Source organism: Ischnura elegans, chromosome 12 (genome assembly GCF_921293095.1).
Source record: "Ischnura elegans chromosome 12, ioIscEleg1.1, whole genome shotgun sequence".
Lineage (NCBI taxonomy): Eukaryota > Metazoa > Arthropoda > Insecta > Odonata > Coenagrionidae > Ischnura > Ischnura elegans.
The window spans coordinates 63,515,830-63,539,600 of NC_060257.1; the positions used below are offsets into that span (position 1 = coordinate 63,515,830).

At 39.6% G+C, this 23,771-nt stretch overlaps 1 protein-coding gene across 2 annotated transcripts in view; it reads left to right on the forward strand.

The window, feature by feature from the left end:
* Positions 1-23,771, forward strand: part of LOC124168837 (3-hydroxy-3-methylglutaryl-coenzyme A reductase) — a 210,303-nt gene that overhangs the window by 20,426 nt on the left and 166,106 nt on the right. The window contains exon 1 of one of the 2 annotated variants that reach the window (XM_046547172.1): positions 372-979. The exons of the other annotated variant lie outside the window; for it this stretch is intronic. The gene's annotated coding sequence lies outside the window, so the exon portion shown is untranslated. Of the gene's footprint in view, positions 1-371; positions 980-23,771 lie in introns of those variants that run through there. 2 annotated transcript variants of the gene reach the window in all.

The window sequence follows — 23,771 nt, forward strand, 5'->3', positions numbered from 1 at the left end:
TGATCTTTAAAATGAATGTCTTTATTTTTATTGTTACCATTTTTATTCTTATATTAAATTTTGAACTTCGCGATGTGAGGGGAATTCGCAGGGAGAGCATGTTATTGCCTGTATTCCATTGGTAGTATAAATCATGGCCTTCATATGTTTCGCTTGGACCGTCTAGGATTTCGATTGATGGTCAGGCTCGAAGGGAGAGTGAAAGACCGGAATGGTTTGAGGGGGAGGGGAGGGGGTTGGTTGGGAGAGAGAGAGTTTCCCGCAGGGGAGGGGAATCCACCCTCCCCTCCACTTCCCCTATCGTCCCTTCGCCTTCCCCTCCTCCATAGCCGCCACACGAGAGTAAGCGCAGGCGATAAGTGGGACAGCATCAGTTCCACTTCGTGTGGCGTTGCGTACAGTTCGCTATTGAAGGTCTTCCTCTCTCAACGTCTGTTACCCGTGAATAAAAGAAGACTCAGCTGAGAGTGTGGGATATACTCTCTCGTAAAGGAAGCGTAGTTTTTTATTTGCGAGCTTTTGGGTGTGGATATATTTGTCCAGACAGACAACAGAAAGTGCGCGGTCAAGATCGTTAATAATAATACCCAAAAAATTCTCTCCCCACCCACGGAATCTCATCCCTCCTTTCTTTTTCGGGTTCCGCGCCTTTAACCTCATCGTCGCTCACCTGTTTCAAAACCCTCTCTCTATCTTCCCCCACCACCACAAGACAGTTCGCCCTGGGACACCTTCCGTTCGCGCCGCCTGGACCAGTTTGTTCTCACGGGGGGAAGGGAATCCCACTGATCTCCTCCTCGCCGAAAAAAGTTTCACTCTCTCCCGAAACTTACAGGTGAAAGGTTGTGTACCGTAGTGCTTCGCTCTCGGCTTATTGTGGACTTGCTATAGCGGACGTACCGCGCGATCGGCTATCCGGCTCTCCACAGCCCGGGTGTCGACCGTTGCTCCGGCCCCGTGACACTGCGGATCTACTCAGGTGAGTGTCCAAGTTCTCATGGCGTTTTGTTTTCGTCAAATTAGTTGGTTATTTGGTGCAGGGAAGTTAGCTCTAAAAGCTGGAGAAGCATTTCGCGAAAGGCTGAGCTCCAATACAGCTAAAGTCAACTTTTTGTGGAGAAATGTCTTAGAACGACATAACTAATAATCTACGAAGATATAGTATTGCCCACAATCTTATTTGTAGGTGATTCAAATGGGGTTCTCACAATTTTATTAACAGAGAACTGGTACTCTGTTGTTGATAAAATTGTGGGAAATACGATATCTTCGTTGTCCATTTCTCCAATACAACTGTAAACAATAACGACTGTATGGAATAATGAGGTGCAATTTTCCACAAAAATATTTGCATTATTAACCCAGTATGGGCTGATTCGACTTCATATAATAGTTAGAGGCGTCAATACATGATTTTTTTTATTTTAAAAGAATAAATGAAATGTGAGTGTCTCAGTTCTAGGCCTATTGTTTTTGTCAAATTAGGTGGGTGTAAGTCATAGGGAAGTGAACTCTTACGGCTGAAAAAATATTTCGCGTAAGGTTCAGCTCTAATACATCTGATCACAATAACGGCTCTTTTGGAATAATGACGGGCGATTTTACACCAAAATATTTGTTATATTATCCGAGTATGGAAAAATTCCACTTCATATAATCAATAGTTGAGGGGGTCACTTGGTGAAATTTCATCATTTTAAGTGAAAAAAAAGCAAATTTCTCAATTGTTGACCACCGGTGTCGTCGCGGTGCGACATCCATTTCATATATTGAGAATCTCGCAAAGAAATATTTCGCGGAAGGTTGAGCTCCAGTACAGCTGTAAACAATGAGGGGTGTATTGGGTTGATAAGGTGCAATTTTCCACAATAATATTTGTAATATCATCCCAGGACAGGCAAATTCCACTTTATATAACCAATAGTTTGAGGCTTCACTTTGTGAAATTACTTCATTTGAAAAGGAAACCTTTTTGAATATCACTTAAATATAATTTTGGACCACCGGTTTCGTCGCGGTACGACATCATCTGGTGCGATATCCACTTCATCTCAAACACCATCCTTATCATATACAAACCGTGGTTATATTGGATTAAATCATTTCGTGCAATAGTTCGAATGTCAACTAAATAGATACAACGATGAAGCCAATAAATACGGCTTTATTGGAGTTTAAATTTTGTGCAATAGTTGGGTGTTATTCAAGTAGATAGTTCGTTATATTCCTCCCTTTTTTTATTCTACCCAAGCCGTTACTGCCCCTTAGTATCAGCTCAGTATATTAAATGGTGGTGGGCATTACACTGTGAGAATCGATTACGTGAAATAAATTCAACATAGTTATAAATGAAAATTCACTTAGTTCGTTCTTCAATATTTCATTTCCGACCATGGTTTCGAAAAAACTGTGTCAATGCAAAGCTTTTTTGCAACCAGATTCGTAAATAACATATTAGTGTGGAATGTACAAATTGAGATTTCATGTCCCATTTTGTTATTCCACTGAGTAAAGCCGCGAGCATTGAAGTGTTCAACTTAGCAATTTGTTCATAACTTTAGTGTTTCTGACCTAATTTTATGGAATATTGTTGTATAACAGTTTTAAAAAATCGAAAACGTTTAAAATATTCAGTTGAATTCACTCAACGAAAAGATGCACGACAAATTCATAACGGACTGAAAATAACTGACAGGTGATGAAAGCGATCGGGGAAAGTAAAATATGAAATAATACCTAATATTTTTGAGCATTTAGCGTATTGGAATTCCACATTGCTGTGGCCGAAGTAGTGAATATGATTTGGGTATGTTTGGATGAGCTGCATGTATTTCCTCCTGGCGTTATCGGTCGCAAACACTGCGCTAGGACGGAGAGGCTGGCAGAAAATTGTTGTGCTACGAACGTAGTCTTACGTGATACGTGAAGCGTGAGTCACTCATTCACTAACTCAGTGCTTAAACTTTGAAGGTTGATTTGGATAGGTGAGGGTAGATCTCACCCCGGACTATGACACATGCATGTGAATTTCATACTTTCAGGCCTAGGAGCTAAGCTTGTTATTACTTCTGGGCCTCATCGCACTTTAGAGGATTTCTGTTCGGTTTAGCCCGAGGGTTGATGGTTGAATGGATGGTTGGTTGAAGGTTGAAGATGGTTTTACGGAGCCATTATTTTATTCACCTTAGATTTACGTACTCATTTAGTGCTACTTGGTACTATGCTTGCCACCCAAAGGTTATTCGGCGAGGATTCATCTCTGCTTGCAATATAATTTTATGTGTAAAGTTTCAACGACGGTCATAAGCGCTTTGTTTTTTATGTTGCGGGATCATTTTGCTATCCCTGCTTACAACTTCAGGTTGAAAGCCGATGTCTTCCTCTCCTTTTTCCTATTTAAATTTGAAGTTGAAATTTAAGGTAAACAACAATTGAAAACATTCGTATGCAAAAGTATTTACAGTATTTTATTGACTAGCCTCAGTCAGTGTTTGTAATATCCAAGAAGTTAATAACTGTGCCCGCGACACATGATTATCGATGCCCGTGAGTTGTTGATGAGATGAACATTAATATGATTGACGGTTTTTAATATGTTAAAAGTTAAAGTAAGGTACAGAACTGCTTAAAATCCAGCTCTTGAAAATAATGAAATTTATCGAAATGCTCTCGTGGTAATATATTTTTCATGTTTGGTGTGCCATTTTCGAACTGTTTGCCGAAAACGCTCTGTAAAATTTTTCTTTGAAAATTTCATGTGGTTTAAAAGGGATTCTAATCCGGATCTGATTTAATTTTAAAGTCTAGATTCGAGTCCCGGTGACGTAAAATTACTTTTTTATGCGAGTTTGTGTCTCAGCTGTTCATATGCAGCTATGCACCTGTCAGCGTCGCTGCGTGCAAATCCTGTTGTTTAATTAGTTCCCTTATCTTTATAGTGACAGTTTGACGTGAAACCTAGTTTCCTTACGGGATGAATATCAGCTGGGTCACATGTATGCATGATTACCAAAACAGTGCAAATTAAGAATGCAGAAATTTATAATTTACAGTGTTTTGTGCATATACCTATTAGAATCCCTTCCTCTTATCTAGATGTTGCTTCAATGTTTATGCATGAAGGGATATATGGTAGGGGGGATTGGAAATGATGGGTTTAGTTGCTTTTCAGGTGTGCAGAGTAAGTTGTTTATTTCAAAACTAGCTGATTGGGCCCATGCTGGAAGTCAATGCTTAATATTCCATCGTCTTCCGTTTGAATTGCTGTTGATGTCCATCACATATATCTGTAATTTTTATGGCAACCTCAGCAGTGATGCTTGCTTCTTGAATTGATGCCAAAGCCTCAATTTGTCCCTCACGATTCAGCATGGTGCTATCTAGTCCTTAACTCAAAGAGACCGCGTTTTGCGAAAGAAACTGGTTTGCACCCGAATAAATCTCCTGGTGGCAATGTTTGTCGATCTTTCTCTTTCCTGAATACCGGAAGCTCCTTTTGTGGTTGGCGTATAAGCCGCCAACTATATATTAAATCGACGTACTAACTACCCCGCAGGATACCTCGATGAACGAGTGGCGGGAGGTTTTAGGTTACCAGCCATTACCCGTACTTGAATAAAAAAAATGGTGATGGATTTGACTATATGAATTCGACGCAGCGTTTACTAACTCCTTTATTGTTCTATGGAAATACGAGTTCGTGTACCAAATCAAAATCCTACGAATTTTCGCAAATAGTGATAATGAGTTCCATTCAATTCTACAACTTACATATCCATAATGGTAACACATAATTCAAACTACGGACGTTGCGTTACATTTACCTATAGTCTAGTCAACAACTATGCGAGGAAAAATTGTTAAATTGAACTATTCGTAACAGCTATTCGTGAAAATTTCCTCTCTTCTGGGGAAAATATCTCTTTATTTGATCGTATCTTCGGGCTTGGAAATGTATTGCGATTCTAATATGGTGTTCCCTGTTATGAATATTTTCTTAATCTATCGGTAAATCTGTGTCTACGGTACAGCAATCTAGGCCGACATGTCTGTACTGTTCGTCCGAATCGTCAGTCGGTTTCAGGAAGCAGCCTTCAGCCTTGCTTCGGGTAAATACTCGGTCTCTCTAGAAATTGGTAATGCACACAGACTTTCGTTGAATTTGAGCTGGTTACCTGTCTACCTTTGAGCTGTGCTGTGACCTTTTCCTTTTTTTATATTCATGCTTTATGCCATAAATGTTCACTCGCTAGCATCTGGTTCTTTTTTTTTTTAACATTTCGTCTAGCGAAAAAACAAAATGCGCGTGTCTTTGTGGGATATCTACGCAGGTCAATTTTCAATCGCGTATACTCCTGTATGACCCTCTATGACCGCACGCTTTGTATGTGCCGGTCTTCTTGCATGCTGCATGTTGGTGATTGATCACCCCCTGCCAAACACCCTAGAGGTGCATCTCAGGGTATAATTAGATGTCAATCATCAATTTGATAATTTAAGTAATATTTGTCCGGAGTCAGATAGTGTGGGTAGGAAATTATCCCAATGACAAAATACTGAGTATGAATCTTCCGGTGTAGTAGTTTTTTATTCAATTTTGAGGTCCTTTGGTTTCATGCCGTAAAATATGTGGTAATTATTCCCTTTAATAGAATTATTACTACCTCTCGTAATATTAAAATTTGGTATTATTCCATTTAATATTATACACATCGACCTTCGTTTCAGTGACGTGTCTCATCCTGTCGTACAGACGCTATCGCAACCATGTTTGATGTGCATTAAAACGTGTGTAGGTAATAGAGCTCGGTTTGATTATTATGGGTGATGTTATAATTTCCACCAACCGAGGCCGTAAGCTTTCAGGTATTAGTACACGCTGTCTTCCACGCATAAAATTCTCTTTTCATGGTACCTTTAACATTGCTGTTGTATTTTGTTACGGAGGCCACGAGGTCTTCTTCTTGGATAGCTTGTCTCAAATGAGTGGTTGAGGTCTATTTTTTTCGAAAATAAGGCTTGTGTTGTTTCAGTCAAGAGACGTATTATGACTAGAGATGCGTGAAAATCGCAAATGCGATAAACGCGATGTGCGCAAATAAATGCGACATAGATGCGATGACTGGACGTCTATTATTTTTTTTACGCAAATTTGCCTTTTCGACGGCAAAATTCATACATCTTGTGCCGAGCGCAGTTAAATGCTTCGTTGACACTCACCGCTTAAAAGCATGTGAGCGACTGGCCAGCTGCTAGTTGGCTGGGACTCTACGTGGCCGCGAATTACAAGTGGGCGCGGGCAAGGTAGACCTCCAGCCACTATATGTCTTACTCCTTAATTTATTATTGTTCTACAACATAATTATTTAAAATATTCTGTATTTTGTCGTAAAACTGTGTTTCACTACATTTTGTCGTCATTCACCTCATTATGAAAATAAAAAATGGACGCTACAAAATGCGATAAACTGTTATTGAAAGTGCGATTTTCACGTATCTCTAATTATGACCATACCTGTCGGTTTTCCACGGTCGCCACCGTTACCGAACGCACAAAAGCCGATAGTTGGTGAGTCTGCGTGTTCAGCGACGGTTCCCTTCAAAAGAGTTAAATATAGGATGATGCTTGCATTTTACGACAGGGTTTTCCCCGTGTGAATTTTTTTTAGATAAGTGTAGGATAGCATGATGCAATCTTAAGTCATCCGAATGCAGAGAACCTCGTGTTATGGCTTTGTTGAGCCTGAACTCGCTTATCCGTAGAGAATTATGTATGCGGGTCTTGAGGAAGACGTGCGAATTTTCTTCTTAGGCGTACCTATCCCGGCAGTCGTCAGGTGTGCTCACAAAGACCGTGCCAGCTGAATAAAATCTGTGGTTACTTTTAATAAGATCGGCATGTTTTTTTCGAAAACGACAAAATCTCTTGTGGTATAGGGCGATTGAATTTATTCAAATATAGGATACTTTCCAAAGTTTTTTAAAGGGATTTAAGTTTAATATGCTTTCGACGTTATGGGCACTAATGTGAAGTTTGTGGTTCAATGAAAAAGTTATATAAAGGTTATGCTGGTAGTATTATTGCCGGCCTCGGTGTCGGCGGGGTAAAGTCCTCGCCTACCAAACATGAGGTCGCGGGTTCGAGTCCCGCCTGGTAAGTTCCCCTTATCCAGGGCATGGTTGTTCGTGTACGTTTCATTGTTGAATTTGTTGAATACCCCGATTTAAAATGGCCTATGAGAGCTGTATGCGGAGGTTTGGGAATAAAAGAAAATAATTTATTGCTGCGAACGAAGTTGTATTTTAGCGGTGCCTAGATAATCCTTTGTGTACGTATGGCATGTGACATAAAACATTGCCGACAGATTTTTGCGAAATTACATCCACATTATACCCCGCGAGCCACCTCTAGGATATTTGGCGGGGGGTGATCAATCGCCAACATGCAGCATGCAAGATGCAGCAAATGCAAACCACACGGTCAAACTATATGGTTTCTTTTACTTATGGATAAGATGAGTATATCGTGTCCTTGTTTCCTTAGTTTGAGGGGAAGTATCGTGTTGAATGTGAAGGTCTTTCTTGTGGGCAGACAACTCTCGTTTTTCGACCGGCTAAATCATGCCATGACTCATGCCCCATAACGTTTACGTTTTTTTTTTAAGCATTTTCAGGTGAATGAGCTATCTCCTCAGCTCGTTTATAGCCTTTGCGCTAATCTGGTAGCCTCCTTAAGGTGGTAACTTCAATCTGACAAGCATTGCGATAAGTTTTAGATTGTAGTTTATGCTCTACTCATATGGTTATAAGAATGTTTATAGTTAGTTATGGTTTAAAAAAATAGTGTTTTGTTTTTTAAATATCTGAGGTGCTTATTTGTGTAATTTATATTCTCTCTTTTGAATCAAAATAAATATTTCACAGATTTTTAAGCACCATGTGGTAACTATTGGAAACTTAAGGTGTTCATGAGTGAACAAAACATAGAGCTTTTTAAATTCCCACAGAATTATATTTACTCATACTAGGATATTGCAGTTCGTTGGAAATAAAATTTTAGAAACCTAGGTCAGTTTTTTGTGTTATAAGAAGTATATTCATATATTTATTCAGACTTGCGAGTCCATTGTGAAAGGAAATTTTGCCTTCTCTCTCTACAAGTATAATTAAATGCCTACTGGTGCACAATGATTCATTCATCGATGTTATGCGAATCGGCATTTATAAGTAGTGTTTTTCCTGGATTCATGGACAGAATGGCATGCGTAATATTATCTCAGTCAAACGAAAATGTTATCATATGCTTCATTCAGCTCTATTGACTCCGTAACCAAGCAGTCTAGATCTAACTGTCGTGACGTTCTCTTCCGCTCTTTACTTAAGATAGGCCGCTGTTATCATCGTCTTGGTTCACAATGTGCTCGGAAACTCTTGAGCATCTTCTGGAGTTCAAATAAACTCCATAGCCATTCGTTATCTTCCTCCCCATAATAACCTGCTGGCCACCTCTAGGGTGATTGGCAGTCGCAAAAACGCATGCCCATTGGCGCTAGAGCAACACTTTCTTTTGATAGATAATTATGGTTAATCCGTGGAAAGTTAGAAATATGGAAAAAGATAAGCATACTATTAGTCTTCCTGGCGTGTGACGCCATTAGTTTTATTAACCGAGACATCGTTGCTATCCCAAATGATATGAGGAAGAATGCAATTTTAAATCTCTATTTTGCATATTTTTTGTATAATTCCTTCATATTAATCTCGTGATCCCATCTACCATGGTATCACGGCAAACGAAGAATACTGCTCACATCGTTTGGGGAAAAATTCCGACTTCACCAAGTCAATTTTGGCCTAAGCCGTATTTATTGCGGTCAAGAATTACGGTAATTGTTCTGTGCAATCTGAGGGCTGCCCGTAACTTTTAATTCATAAGGCGCACAATACGTTAGGATTAAGTTACACGCAGTTAAATATTTGAAATCAAGTAATATACTTGTCCTTAATTTGCGTGAAAAATGTCTACTATACCGCTGAGTACTTGAAGCCTAGATTTTTATCCCTTCTTTTCATGGCCCTTTTGAAACTGCGTAAAGTTTTGAGAAAAAATGGCTAGTGTAGCAATTTGTTCGTAATCCTCTCTTGTATATTGCCAGAATCTAGTTCAAATTGTATCTTATTCCATCTCTGTTGTTGTCGGAATGGGTTTACAATTAACATATCTGTTGTGGGAAGTGTGACCTTCGTCGAATTTTATGTGCAGTATCATGGGGAATGCAAGAATAGCCCACAGTGGTTCGAAATACAATGTTCTGCCGTATTATTCACATTATTTTGCTATTTAAAGTACATCTGAATCCCAAAGTAATTACTTTAGAATTTTATCCGAAGATCAGCGATAGGGTTTTGTCCCAGCGCCCATATTTGCAGTGATACTCTATGAGCTACGACAAGCCTTCGCCTGCACAAAAGCGATACCTATTTATTTAGCGGACGTGGTCATTTCCTTGGAAAGGCAGCTTCATACGCTGGCAGCTGATTATTTCCTTTCTTAGAGTACTCGACGTACGTTTGTGCGTGACATGGAAAGATAAGGAGTTGGCTGTATCGCATTCGCGTCTGGGACCGTCCATTGATGGCCGCAGACGTCTAATCACGATATGGTCTCGTGCCCAGTGAAGAGTGCAGGCATGCCTGGCGCGGGTCATCGGCGCCTTAGTATTCCTTTAGTATTATTTAACCATATGTTAAGAACGGCAACATACTACGGAAGATCAGGTCATATAAATAAATTATAAAGAGGTCACTCACTTCTGTACTTGTATTTTCAGCTGTAATTAGATTCTTCTTCTTGTAAAAAGCCCTCTTTGCCTCTGCTATTTTGCTGGATATGTCCTTCTCGCTTCGTCCATCACGGTGTAAATTCTTCATCTTCGTGTTCCGCACGATGCAGCGAGCTGGTCGTCTGCCTGGGTCCACGCGCACCATGTCCCCCTGAACACGATTGTATAACCTCCTCGCTGTCCTCGTAAGGAGACTCGCTATTTTGCTGTCCCGTTTGGTAATCGTCCGCGGCATCGGAGCGTTCGGTGGAAAGTGAAGTGGTCGCATTTCGCCTCCTCTCTCTCTGCGTGTTGTGAGTCAGGAACGGCTAAAATGGACACTTGATTGCCGGCAGGGGAGACTCCGGCCGAGGATGCCGGAGGAAAGACGTCCTTCGCAACGATTCAGACCATCTGGATGGCTCCGTTTCTTGGAGCGTAACAGGTTACAATATGCGAGGACGAGGCCTGTGGCAGTGTCACGAATTATGCAGTAGAGTGTTATTGAGTAATGCACTAAATGTGTTGTCTCCCATCGCGAATTCAAATAGATTTACTAAGGTCACCACTTACTGGTAGGGCTTTCCGAATTACGTAGAAAAATAAGCTATAATTAGGTCTAGCAATCGGAATTTATGTTCGTGATCGATTAATATATACAATTTTAAGACTTTTCATGGTTATTCCTTTCGTGTACGAAAAAGGACAATGTAAATATTGGGAGTAAATTCATCGGTCGATAAATGAAAGTAATAATTGACAGAATGATTTTTGAAACGAAACAGTGACTGAGCTGGTGTGGAATGCAGTGGAATCACTTCCTGATTTAATGAAAATGAAAAAATGGCAATTTTCCCCAAATTTATTTTATAATGCTCGACACGTTTCGATCGTCAGGTCATTCTCAAGTAAATTGTGAAATACATTTGCGGAAATAAAAATAAATTTGTGTGCGTGATAAGATCAATTTGTGGAAAATTTCCATCTTTTTCTTTAAATTCTTTTAGCGAGACTTTTAACGATGAAATAAGAACATGATTTTATGAAAAAAATTAATTGAATCATCTCCTTATGTTATTGTTAAAAGTAAGAATCCTCTGGTTGTAAAATTTTGCTATTCCAATCAAAGTGTTTATTCCTTTAAATTTTTAAATTTTTTCATGATATCTCTTGAAACATTGGTCCTGTATAATCGCAGCTTCGATCGAATCGCAGCGGATAAGATCGATAATAGGGTGGTTTCTTATTATTTTTTATTGCCTAAATCGAAAGATTATTACTCCTGGAGTACGCATTTCACGCTTTTAGATTTTTTTAATGACGATATCTATTTTTCGCGATCAAATGAAATATGGAAATTTTCGAGCGCGCGAAAACGCGACGGCTAAGTAGGAAAGATGGGAAAGGACCGTATGACGTCATTTTAGTTCCCGCTGCTGCCGTGTGAGGTGACCTTGGGGCGAGGCTTTGAGCGCTGATACGACGCAGGATGCTAGCAGGTAGCTGAGTACCCTGCTAGCAGGTAGCGCCTGGCTTAAATAAGGATTATTAATACCTTATCAAACGAAGGCAACTTTCCAACCATAGGCAGTTTTAATAGGTGATTATTAAGAGACGTTTCCCTGAGCTCTGTGCCTCATGCCTGCATTGGTAATCTCAGACGATGTAAAACACCTATCTTCTCGTATATAAACTAGGTCCCTGTGACGTCACGCTGAGTGGCATCGCATGGGCGCCAATCTGCCCTTTATCTAATGCGGTTAAAATTGACCATTGCCATTCGTCTAAACCGGTATTTCTAAAACCAAATAATTTGTATATTATGAATACACTAATGGTGGGTAACGAATCGCAATCAATGCCTTTCGTTTTCTTCGATGAAGGAAACTACCCTATTCTTTAAGCTTCCCTTCCTCTTTTTACTTTTTTAGTTTCCATTTATTACTCTCCCCTTTGGTATCGAACCTTAACCTTGGGATGGGAAAGCAGTGAAGGTCCCGCTGTGGTGGATGCGGAGCGACGTGGTTCCTTGGTTTCACTCCCTCGCGGATGACGTAAGCGTGGGCGGGTTTGCGATGCATTCTTCGGGTTAGGATGCAACATGAAAGTTGAAAGCGGCCCCACCCCATTGGCCCTTTGAAGAAGGACGACCAGTTTAGGAGCCAGACCAGTTTGCATTCCATAGTCTGTTCAAGGCTTGAAAGGAGGACCTTTTTAAACGATATCTCTAAGTAAGTCACCATATGCTGTGTTCAGTTCGGGACACCATATTGAACACCTCTTGCACTGCCTTCGCAAATGTTTCAACATCCGGTCCGACTCTTTGAGAAATGGACCCTTGGGAAGCGTCTCTTATTCCTGATTTCTTGCTCATTTTTCACTCTTTTTGAGCATCGGGAATAGGTTGGCGTCTTGGGAAACTCCGCAGCTTTGCACGTGGCGTCCATCACGGGTCCCAATGCAAGTGCGTTGAGAGAGTCCGTGAGATATTCAGACCTCAGATTCATCTTACTGTGTTGCATACATGTGTCCCTACGAGGTTTGTTTATGGCTTGCCACTGTAGTTGTTCCGAAACTTGATCAATTACCGATTTTGCCGTCGACTTTAACTGCCCAAGGTCACTAACGATAGTGGATGGATTTTCTTGCTAATCAATCTATTTTTTATATAAGCAATCGATAGATTTTGATACTGGTCATGTGTTTCGAAAAATGCTAGGCCAAATTTATACCTCAAGGAGTTTTCGCTAGTAATTGTCGTCTTTTCCCCTCAGCTTTGGATTATCAGTGGATATTATTTTTTTGAACGTCATTCCACGAAAGTAATTGACCATCGACATTCGAATATGATAATTCCGGAGTCCAGAAGAATTCCAGCGTCATGTATCGATAATTCAATCGCATCGTCAATGGTCTAAATTATGTCTAGGTTTCGGTAAATTTGAAGATTGAGCTCGTCAAGATTTAATAGCGTCATCTTAAAGAAAGGCACTAATTTTGTGTGGTTGTAGGAGGGTGATACATCAAGTATTGAGTAACTAATTGGCAAATTCTTTTACACTTTTTCCTGTTCAAATCGCATTTGCTAAATAGTTTTTGTAGTGCCTTAAAAATAAATACTATCATTGTTTCATGGCTAAAAAAACTCATATGTGGAAATATTGCAAGAGCTTCTTAAACCTTCAGTGAGGGGAATAAAGGTTAACCAGGATCTATTGGCAATATTAACTCATTACGATCGGTTTAAAATATGAAGAAGTCCGTATAACAACCAAATGAATCTCTCTCTTTGAAAAATCAATGAGCTGTAGTAGAAAACTCCGTCACTGCGTTAGCTCTCAGCGCCGCTAACGAAGACTTGAGTCTGGGAAATTAACCTTTTTCTTTCAATTTTCCCGTCGGGAGCAAAACGAGGAGCAGGCAGAAATGAGACGTTTCCATCAACAAACGGAATCACTGGAAGCGAAAACGCTGGTGGCGCCGGAGGCGGTGGAAAGGGAAGGCAAAAAACACGATCCGTGCGTGCGGAGAAACAACCCAGGCTGCTCTCTCCGCATGACGCCTAAACTTGAGCCCAACAGCCCAGAGGCGCTACGTGCGCAGGCGACTCCGGTTTAGGGGGAAAGAAAAATAAACAGTGTTCATCATTGAGGCGTGGGAAGCACAGATGCATCGCTTTAGGGTAGGGCAGTTGGGATATCGCGAGTCGTTGGATGAGATGTGCTACAATCGTGCCATATCGACTTCCGACGATTAGAAAACCAAAATTATTAAAAGTTAAATAGTTTCTTTTTTATTAGATAGGTATTTTATTTCTGTTAGTATGTTTCATTTTAGTAAAATCGCAATACAAAAATAAATTTTTATTTAAAAAATTTGTTTTAGTGGCAGTTTTTTAATAAAATTTGATATTAACATAATTGTGGCTATGCTATTCTATAATTCTCCTTCCTTTTAATGATCGCAGCGCTACCATAAATTTTTGATGGCAATATTTTTTTTTATCCGTATTTAACTTTAAATTATTAATAAAAATCAATATACAATAATACAATCTTTATAAAAGTGTTAAAATATCGCATTGTCATTTTTTATCGATACTTACATGTTTACTCATTGCTTCAAGCAGTGGGTATTTTATAATGATTGTAATTACGATGCGTGGCTATAAATATAGTATGGAATAGAAAATTCGTATTTTTTTACATTTCGACGTGGCATACGTAGTGCTATATGTATTTTGCATATTTATTTGTATCGATAATGTATTTATTTAAAATTATATTCCAAACGCGCAATGTAGGTACATGGAAATGCGGTGAATCCAATTGATTGACCATTCTCTGTGGATCATTGATGCCTATGGACTGTGTTTGAGGATTTATGGAGTATTTAGGCCTCCATAGATAATCTAGGGTCTATTTAAGAGTAATTTCCTGTCTGTAGACCGTTGGATCTTTTCTATTAAAAAACCTTCCCTATGCCATATTCCATTAGCTCCCAGTAGGTTACCGCTCTGGATCATGTGGATTCTAATTTTCATGGAATTTTTAGCGGCTCCGCGTTTGATCTTGCGGAAACGCTGCTAGCGACTTTGGAGTGAATACGGTGTTGATTTTAGACTTCATTTTTAGGTCTCTTGGAATATGCGCTCACCAAAATGGAAAGTTGGCTCCAGCGTTGGTCTATGCGTAACGCTGAGTAGTTTGTACTCTCCTGATTTGCCTGCGCCTCATAAATGATTGATGATGGAATATGTATGTCAGTCCTCCGACGGGAAGTCTTTGGTATTGACCATAATATTCATAGCCTATTTCAGATATTAACAAATATGCGCTTTATGGCGCAGTTTTAATCCTCTGCCCAGTCAATTAAGCGATAAAAACGATTTTTATGCATCTTAGTAATCTATCCTAAATTAGACTAGTGTCATATCAGATTTTATGTTTTATTATACTAGCTACGACCGTTTTGCCGGCTTTAATGCGGGAAAAAATCAGCCATAGGATAGTTTATTTCGTAAATTTTTCGCGTTTAGTTAGTTATCATAAATATCCTTTCTTCGGTTGATTTTTCTCCCCAACATGCACTAAGCTAAATCTGCTGCCTCATTGACACGATGTGCCACAATTATGTGACAGGCTTTACCTTTCATAGGCATTCCGCTACCTTACTTAATTATGTTGCTACCGTTAAGATAGTATTTAGGGCCCGTATTTCTCGATCTGAGGGCCTGTAAGATAAACTGCGTACATACCGACCGGTTATACTCCTCGGAAATATTGAGTTCAAATTATTTAGCTAACTTAAGTATTTACTTAAGCACTTTATGTATCGCAGTGAATACTGTTGTGTCATTTTGTTTTTCTCAGGAAGAATGACACTATCCATGCTTGGATAAAATTATTTTAATTATCTTCCCTAAACTGGATTTAGCATTTTATTGAAGTGTATACTTGTGGCATAGCCCTATGTTACGTGAAGCCATGGTACTGATATCACTTGTATCTAAATCTACACAATGCCCGCTTATGGTGTTCAACTGGGAGTTATTAATCACCAGCATGCCGCATGCAAGAGGATTTCCACATGCACACCACACGGTCATAAAAATGTCACATTATGAAATTATACATGTACACGTGTTATGGAAATCTTTTCCTTTCGTAAACATTGAAGTGCATGCGCAGAGTGTTGCATGCTGCGTGTTAGTGGAAAATCGCCCCCTGCCAAACACCCTGGAGGTGTCTCGCAGGACATGATTTTGGTGAAAAAGTGTGTACGCGGACCGTCACGGCGCCGAACTTTTGGGCAGCAGTCCTCGTAATGGTCGATGTAATCGAGCCTCATAAAAAAGTTCCGGTCGGGTCGAAAGTTTTGGATTATTATGGAGAAAGTGGTCAAAGCGGCAAGACGGTGACGAAATGTGCGGAAGAAGTGTTGCTCCAGCTGAACAAGGTTAGCGGGGGAACCGGTTCCCTGGCGGCACGATTCGTGACCGCTGCGGGAGAATGAAGTGCGCAGGTGCACGAGTAGGGAGAAGAAGACTCGTGCGTAAGAAGAACGCCTAATGTCAGCCGGACAGCTGTAGTCAATGTTATTGGGCATGCATCTACATAATACCCTGTGGGCCTCTCGAAGGAGCCAATTATGGTATGGGGTGAAGTATCCCCTACATTCAATAGGCTACATGAGCACTTCTGCATGCAGATAATACCCAGCCACTTCTTGAGTGTTTCTACCATAGATGTCCAACTCCACGCTAAACTTCTTTGACAGTTAAGAGTTTTACTACTATAAGTTCAGATGGCAGCAGCATCGGCATCTGCCGCCAAATTCAAATCAATAAAACACGACCTCCCTTCCCATTCCATTATTTCAAGTCTATTTGCTTCAACTCAAAATGCCCGCAAACTCGTACGCACAAAATAACTGATTCTCAGGAGCGAATGAGTAGTTTCATATCATTTTTATTTGGAGGAAAGAGCCATCAAGGCCTCAGGGAAGTAGGTTATTGTTTATCTTAGGTTATTGCACATAAATTAAAATCGAATATAAAAAGACAAAAATAATATTTATTGCCAATTAGTACATTATTCATGAGAATAACAAACTTAGCCGAATAATTCTGTGCTACATATTTTTTTCATGATGAAGTTCTGAAGAATGATTCATCAACTCCTGGATAAAGAAAGAATAGCAAGAAACACAATCAGAGTACATCACTTGTAATATTTCAGAAATTAAAGGAAAATTACACCTCCCTATGAAATACACAAGAAAGTTATGAGAAATGCTAGGACTTTCAAACAAAAATAGCTAAGTGAATTGGCCATAACTGAGTATTGCACTGTTAAACAATTTTTAGACGATATCCACAAAAATCAGTTCTGTAAGACAAAAATGGAAGCAGACGCGTAACTATAGGGGGGGAAGGGGATAGATCCCCCCCAAAGCCTCAGAGAAGCAAAAAGAAATTGTCTAGTTTTGACATTTAATAACTGCGTCTGCTTAAAGTCAATTTTTAGTGCGAAAATTATGTGAAATGTATTTCCAGGCATGCTATTTTTTAAAAAATTTCCCCAACGAAGGTGGGGAATCGCCACCTCAGGCTATTCCCTCCCCCCAAAGCGTAGCCCTAGCTACGCCTCTGAATGGCAGCATGGATGATGCGATGATTCAAAACTTTTTAAGGAACTAAAAAATACAGCTCAGTAATTTCTTAGAAGAAAATTATCTTAGACTGTTGCAAAGAGTATTTCAATACCAGGTTAAAATTAAAGAAAGATTCACATGACACCAACACAAATATTCATAAAGTTAACTTCACTAACAAAACAACTTGGTGTAGATAAGTGAAAAATAAAGGCATTAATTAAAAATGATTTAACTAAATAAAATAGATTTAAACAGTAATTCTAATACATAGTAACTTCAAACCACCGAGTTTGGATGTTTGGAGCAAGCACATAGAAGCATAAAAACAATGTGACGAGCCAAGGATGGAAGTTAACTAAGCATAGTAAAAATTATGCATTCCTTTTTCGAGATCCTTGGAATTTAATAATACGCTTCAAGCAGATGAACTACATTTGGATTGATCATTCTTAACAGTCCTATACTTACTCCACGGGAAAGATATGTCTTTATCAATTGAGAGGAAATAAACTGAAATGTCACTGTTCTTCTAAAGAGTTGGATTAAGTTACCCAAATTTAAACATCCAACAACTACGTTCTTGAGAAGTATTTCACAACACATGACAGCAGATGCAATACAAATGAATGTGACTTACCTGGCTACTTGTCGAGGAAAACAGAAAAACTTACAGCCCTTGGAAAGGCAGTCCTTAACTGCGCAACAGTAACGTATTTCTTACGATACTCCAAATTTTGAAGATCTATTACGATGCGATACACGCTGGCAAATGCCGACATTCTTCGATTTCACTACAGAACTCCGAAACAACAACACAGTTCACTTGAGAGAACGCGTATGTCACCTTCATTTGTTTTTCTAATAGCACTTCGACCGAAAATAAAAATCATTAGAAATGGACATTTAGTTATCATAAGGAAAGGCAATATAGCGTAAATTGGAAATTCATGGCTGAATTATGCATTTTTATGGCTACAAATATTATATTTAGCAACAACTACAAGAATAGATGTCGCAATTGCTTGCGGAAAAATTTCCCCTATCCCGTTGAACTTCCCTGGTTTCTACATCTACGTAATACCCTGCGAGCCACCTCTAGGGTGTTTGGCAGGGGGTGATCAATCACCAGCATGCAGCATGCAATTGGATTCCCTCATGCACACCACACAGTCCAAAAAAGTCACGCATGCTAACAAATTATACTAGCACATGATGTCAGGAATAATAATAGAATTCGTAAACATGCATTAAAGTATACATCAGTTAGTAGGCTACACTACAAGTCATCTAAACTATTTGTGAGTTCTAACGCTGCCGCTATAATCTCTCATTGATCGTGGAAAAAAAGACATTCTGAATCTGTCTGTTCTACAGTCTATATCTTATTTTATTTACATGTTCTAATCTACCGAACACTATGTTGGCGAAAAGGTATGGCGTAGTGTGTTTGGTAAGGAGCCAAATGAATCCCCAGCATGCAGCTAAGGGTACAATAAGTATGTTGTTGTTTTGAAAGAATTCGTCGATTTTATCATAATTTTACTCGAAAAAAATGTGCATACTGTTCGTTTCGCTATATATTCAACCGATTCTGACGTGGTATAGTGGAAGTTAGATAACTTGAAATGAAAGATAGTTGCACTTTTCTACAATAGTTTAATGCGTAACTCGCGTTTCCGCTCACAGAGCCATTATCTGGTTCAAGACTTGTAAGACCTTTCATTTCAATATTGCTATATTTTCTCTGCCGCTGAAAATATCTCCTATTTACTTTTTTGTGTCTCTCTATTCCGATTTCAGCGGGTTCAAACGATTTATCGATTGAGAATTAATTAAAAATTGTGAAAAATTACGAATAGCTATTATTATAAATTGTTCCGTTATCGTCGTTACCTTTACTATGACTCTCTTAGTCTTACTCCTTGGCGATTGACTCCGCATTATGTATTTTATCCTGCACATATTGGCTCGCGGCTCAGATAGCAACAAGGCCTGGAAAACCCATTCACTGTATTATTGATCGGATTTTATCGAGTCGTAGCCCTCCTTCCCTTGGCTAAGAATAAACCGATGCACTAAGGGGCTCGTTAAAAGTCGTCTGGCGGTAAGTCTGGCAACTGCATCGAACGCCCTCTCGATGATTGGCTGCCCTTCTCTCGCTTCTTTGGAGTTCGCCTCTTATCTCTTTCTCTCTCTCTTTGCCACTATTTCAAGGGAATTTGCATGAGATACCGTCCTAGCATGGCATCATCATTGCACCATATTCATTATCTGGTATCTTTCAAACTGTCAGGTCTTCTAAAGCTGTCTGAAATTTGTATTGCTCCGGACCTCGTTTTCGTTTTCTTGTACCCTCAAACCTTCATTTTTAACGGTTATTTTCATAATGTTCATCCTCCCAATGTAAGCATACCTTCCTCTTCACCGGTCTTTTTTAGGGAAGTATTACGCGCGTAAAATTTGCGGTATTATATTGAAATTTTCAAAGCAAACAGAGTAAATCCTATTCAGGGTTTTCCTGCATCTCAAATATTAAAAATTATATCTTGGAAAATAACTTTAAGGTTTGTTTTTTTTAAGTTTTTTTTTAAGTTTTTAAGTTACAGGCAAATGTTTAATGCGGTCTAACTCATTTTCTCAGATTTGTTTACATCTACATTAGAATGCTACCTTGCAAGCTATCTACTGAGGTGTTTGGCAGGGGGTGAACCAACACCAAGATGAACCAGATGATTAAAAGTTACTTTCATATATTTATACTCTAAAATTTTCATTTCACTTTGGATTCCTTAGAGCCCATGCAAGAATGTCGAAGAAAATTATTATTTTAGAGAAGGAATTTCTTTCCAGTCTTGTGACTACAATTAACTACTCACAAGCTATGATTCGTATAACGGCATAAAGCTTCCTATAATTTTTGCAGGATGCACGATTCCATTTCATAATAGGCTGCTAGACTTTTGGAACTCCTCTTTCTTAAACGATTTTGTTTGAACATCTTACTATGGCTGACTAGAACTCTTCTGGGGAGAATGTATGACTCATGCGTATACTGCGGTCTTCTTCGTCTTAATTTCTTGGCTCCCATGAGCACATTACTTGCTTATTGCTGCATTTTGTACAAAAAAGCTTTTGTGGAGTTTCACAGATTGGCAATTAGGTCGTAAATTCTTACCACTGTCGAAAGGTTAGGATGAGTGAAGCATTGAAAGGCTCGTATATGTATACATTTTTTCACTCCATTTATTGCAACCCGACCGGCTTCGGCTTATACCTTTTGTTATCAAGGGTACGCTGACGGGTCCGCAAATATTGTGAAGGATCACTTGTGTACACTTACTACCGCCTTTTTCTGCTATTCAGGGAAGAATGTTTAGCAGGTTGGTGAGTCACCCTCCTGGAAATGTTTTGGACAAGAGGTAAGGCGGTGATTTTATTGCCCTAAAATATTTTCCTTCCTTGAATTCCCCTCCGAAGCTAGCGTGACTCAGTATTTGGTTTCTTTTGCAGTTCCTCTCACAATAAGTGCTGTTCGACATCGCTGTTATTGCGTGTGCTTCGGTTTGTGCTCTGTTATACGAAACTGCTAATACATTTCCTCTTGCAAGTCATCCAACGTTCCTGTACTCAATGCAGCCTTTGTAAAGTACTCAATTGATGTTAAAGTTATGAACTCACTGTAGTTAGTGCTCGGGTTAGGGAAGGTGTACTCGGTACATGGAACATTTTATTGGTCATCGCTACCTGTTATCCTTCTCACTTTGAATTTTCGTCATTATTAAGGCATGAGGCTATTCAAGACCTCCGCGCACGCGGCTTCTAGTCTCTCTCTGTGCATTTTGCTCTGTCCAGGCTTCTCTACTCTATGAGTTCCATTTATGTAGCACATTTTGACCAATATTTGGTCAAAGAAACAACTAGCAGCCGTATAGAAGGAGGAGAAGAAGCTCTTAGGCGGAAGAGAGCGAGCTTATCCGTACGAGAAACTTGTCCTCCAAATTTATTTACTGGCTATTCTGAAATATTTGGAAAGAGAAAGATATTATTTTTATCTTCCTTACTTTTCCGTTTTTTTTTTTTTTTTTAATCCGTCGCCTACCTCCACCGTGAAAAATCGGTGGCCGCAACTATATCGCAGATAAGTTGATGGCACCCCTAACTAATGCCTTGCATGTCACTTCGCTCTTTGCTACTCCTTAGATTTGTGCTTTGTCCTCGTATGGTTTTAGATCTAGATTGCTAACTTTGTATTTCTTCGTGACTCAATTAATCAACCCAAGATAAAATGACGTCACCAACTCATGAAAAGTGCCCCACAACTTAAGCGTTTTTTTTTATTCTAAACTTATGAGAGTCTCTGAAAGATGAAGATAAATTTTTTTCGCTGTGATTTCAGGTCTAAGTAAGTGATCGAGCCTTTTCTGATCCCGTAGGCACCCACTAAGCGAGTCGCTTCTCTTTTGAGCCTGCTTTTCTCTCTCCTTCCCAATAAGGTCCTCCTTCGAGCTGTTCTGTCAAGGCCTTCCTTCCGGGTTGCGTTAGGGAGGACTATCTTCATCTATTTCTTGGCCTTCGTGAATGGTCTGACCCATCGCGTACCGAAAGAGTTCATACGCCCGAACCTGCACGTAAACTTCCCTTCCTTATTTCCCCTGGTCATAACTGTCGCCTATCCCCCTGGGCGTATTCTTAATGGACTATCACGTATGCACGAAAACACCTGCCAATCCTCTGGCTTTCTGGGTTGAATCTTATGGAGGAAAGTGGACTGGAGGTGAAGAAGATGATAGTTCAATGGAATCCGCATTATGCCCAGTTTTAGTGGCAGTATTGTGTCTAATTAGGTGTGGAGAAATATGAAGAGATTTAAGCGTCAGAACCGATTAATTTTAGATGTCATTTTTTCCGCCTACAGCAAGGGACCATCATACCTGCGATAGTTTAGCTCTAGAATAGCTTGTCATGTCGTAGGTGACATAGGCTCTTCATATCTAGTTATAACTTATTTGTATAACTAACTATCTTTATAAATTTTTGGCATGGTATAACTCGTGGATAAACCACTTACTATGCTAGTTGACGTCTTCCGCGGCGCTAGAAGGAGTCTACGGAGGTAACTTCGGTGACTCCTTCGGAAAAAATAATGCTGCACATGCCAACATCGGACTCCATTAACATCAGCACTTAAAGTAGATCTACCGGTTAAGAGGACACATAACTTCCGCTCCTCCGGTATTTTTAATGACTAATTAGTCGCTTAAAACTTATGGTATTGTAATTATCAGAGTATTCTGAGTAGACTGGTTTCGACATTTCCCTTTCCCTCAAAGAAGGGTTATCATTAATGAAAAAAGTTTAAATGAAAATAGAATTACTTACAGGTTATTTTTTATTTTTCGTCTCAAACAGTTCTTTACAAAATTAATAAATGTCAAGATGTATGCCCTTAGTCGCTCGACAATTGTCCAAAGGACGATACATCGTTGTCATGGCTTCATTAATCCTGTTTATTAAGTGGTTTAGGTCGCGACCGCACAAGAAGAAAACCCTCGGTATGACATCTGTTATCTTCCTATGATTTGCTCAAACTGCACCATTCTTTTACGACAACCTTGTGTATAAAAGTTGGGAAAATATTAGGGTAAAATTTTCAAAATTGAGAAGTAGGCAAATATGGACTTGTGCCAACTTTGTTTAGCCTAACAATTTAATGATGTTGTAAGCGAGTAAACTGCCACCATAAAAGCCCAATCGAGACCTTATTTTTCGGCCTCCCGCTCTACCTTTCAGAGCGACTCGGACAACATCATCTTAGCACCTCGAATGTTTCTATGTCCGACAGAAACGATAAAATATATGGCTGGTATACTTCCTCCTAACCGATAGATGCTTGTATTAAGCTAATAATTACGTCTATTACCGTTTGAATGTAAACCTAGAGCCCCCCGTTAGCGCGTGCAGCGTTCTCTATACCACGGTGCGTCACTGTACAGTGTAGTGACCTCCACTTAAGCCTACTAGCGTGCCTGGCTTGGCTTCGCGGCCGTTATGCTCTTCATTAGGTCGGTCATTCATGTTCACGGATGGGTGGCGGAAATTGTGCCGGTTGAGGGTGACGATCGGAAGGCATGTCCCGCCTCGGGTCTTCGTGCTACCTCGGAGAGACATGGATGCGAAGTGGGCGACGATATTTTTCGAACTCCCGTGCTACCTTTCAGAGCGACTCGGACAACGTCATCTTAAAACCTCACAATGTTTATTTGTCCGTATGAAACGATAAAATAAAAAGTAATTTGTCTTACGGATAGTTGTTGGAATTTGTTTTTCTCCCGAACAAGGAAGGACTTAAACTATGGGAATATTAGTAATATATCTCCACCGCTTATCTCTTTTTCTTCTCTTTTTTTATCAATAGGTGATGTCCAATCACCCCCCACCACACGTCTTTTGAGGTCGCTTGCTATGCATCATTTGCGTCTACATCTACATAATACCCATCGAGTCACCTCTAAGGTGTTTTGCAGTCCCACATCCACACCACATGGTACAAAAACGTTACGCAAACTAACAAATTATTCTACCGTATTCATTCAGCGGCAAAACGTGCCAAGTACTCAATAAAGCTGGAGCACACGAAGCATGCTTTCAGACATAATAAGAAAATTCAGAAACATGCATTAAGTTTTACATAAGTTAGTAGGCTACACTACGAGTCATCTAATCTATTTATGACTACTAACGCTCCCGTTATAATCTCTTATTGATCGTGGAAAAAAGGACATTCTGAATCTG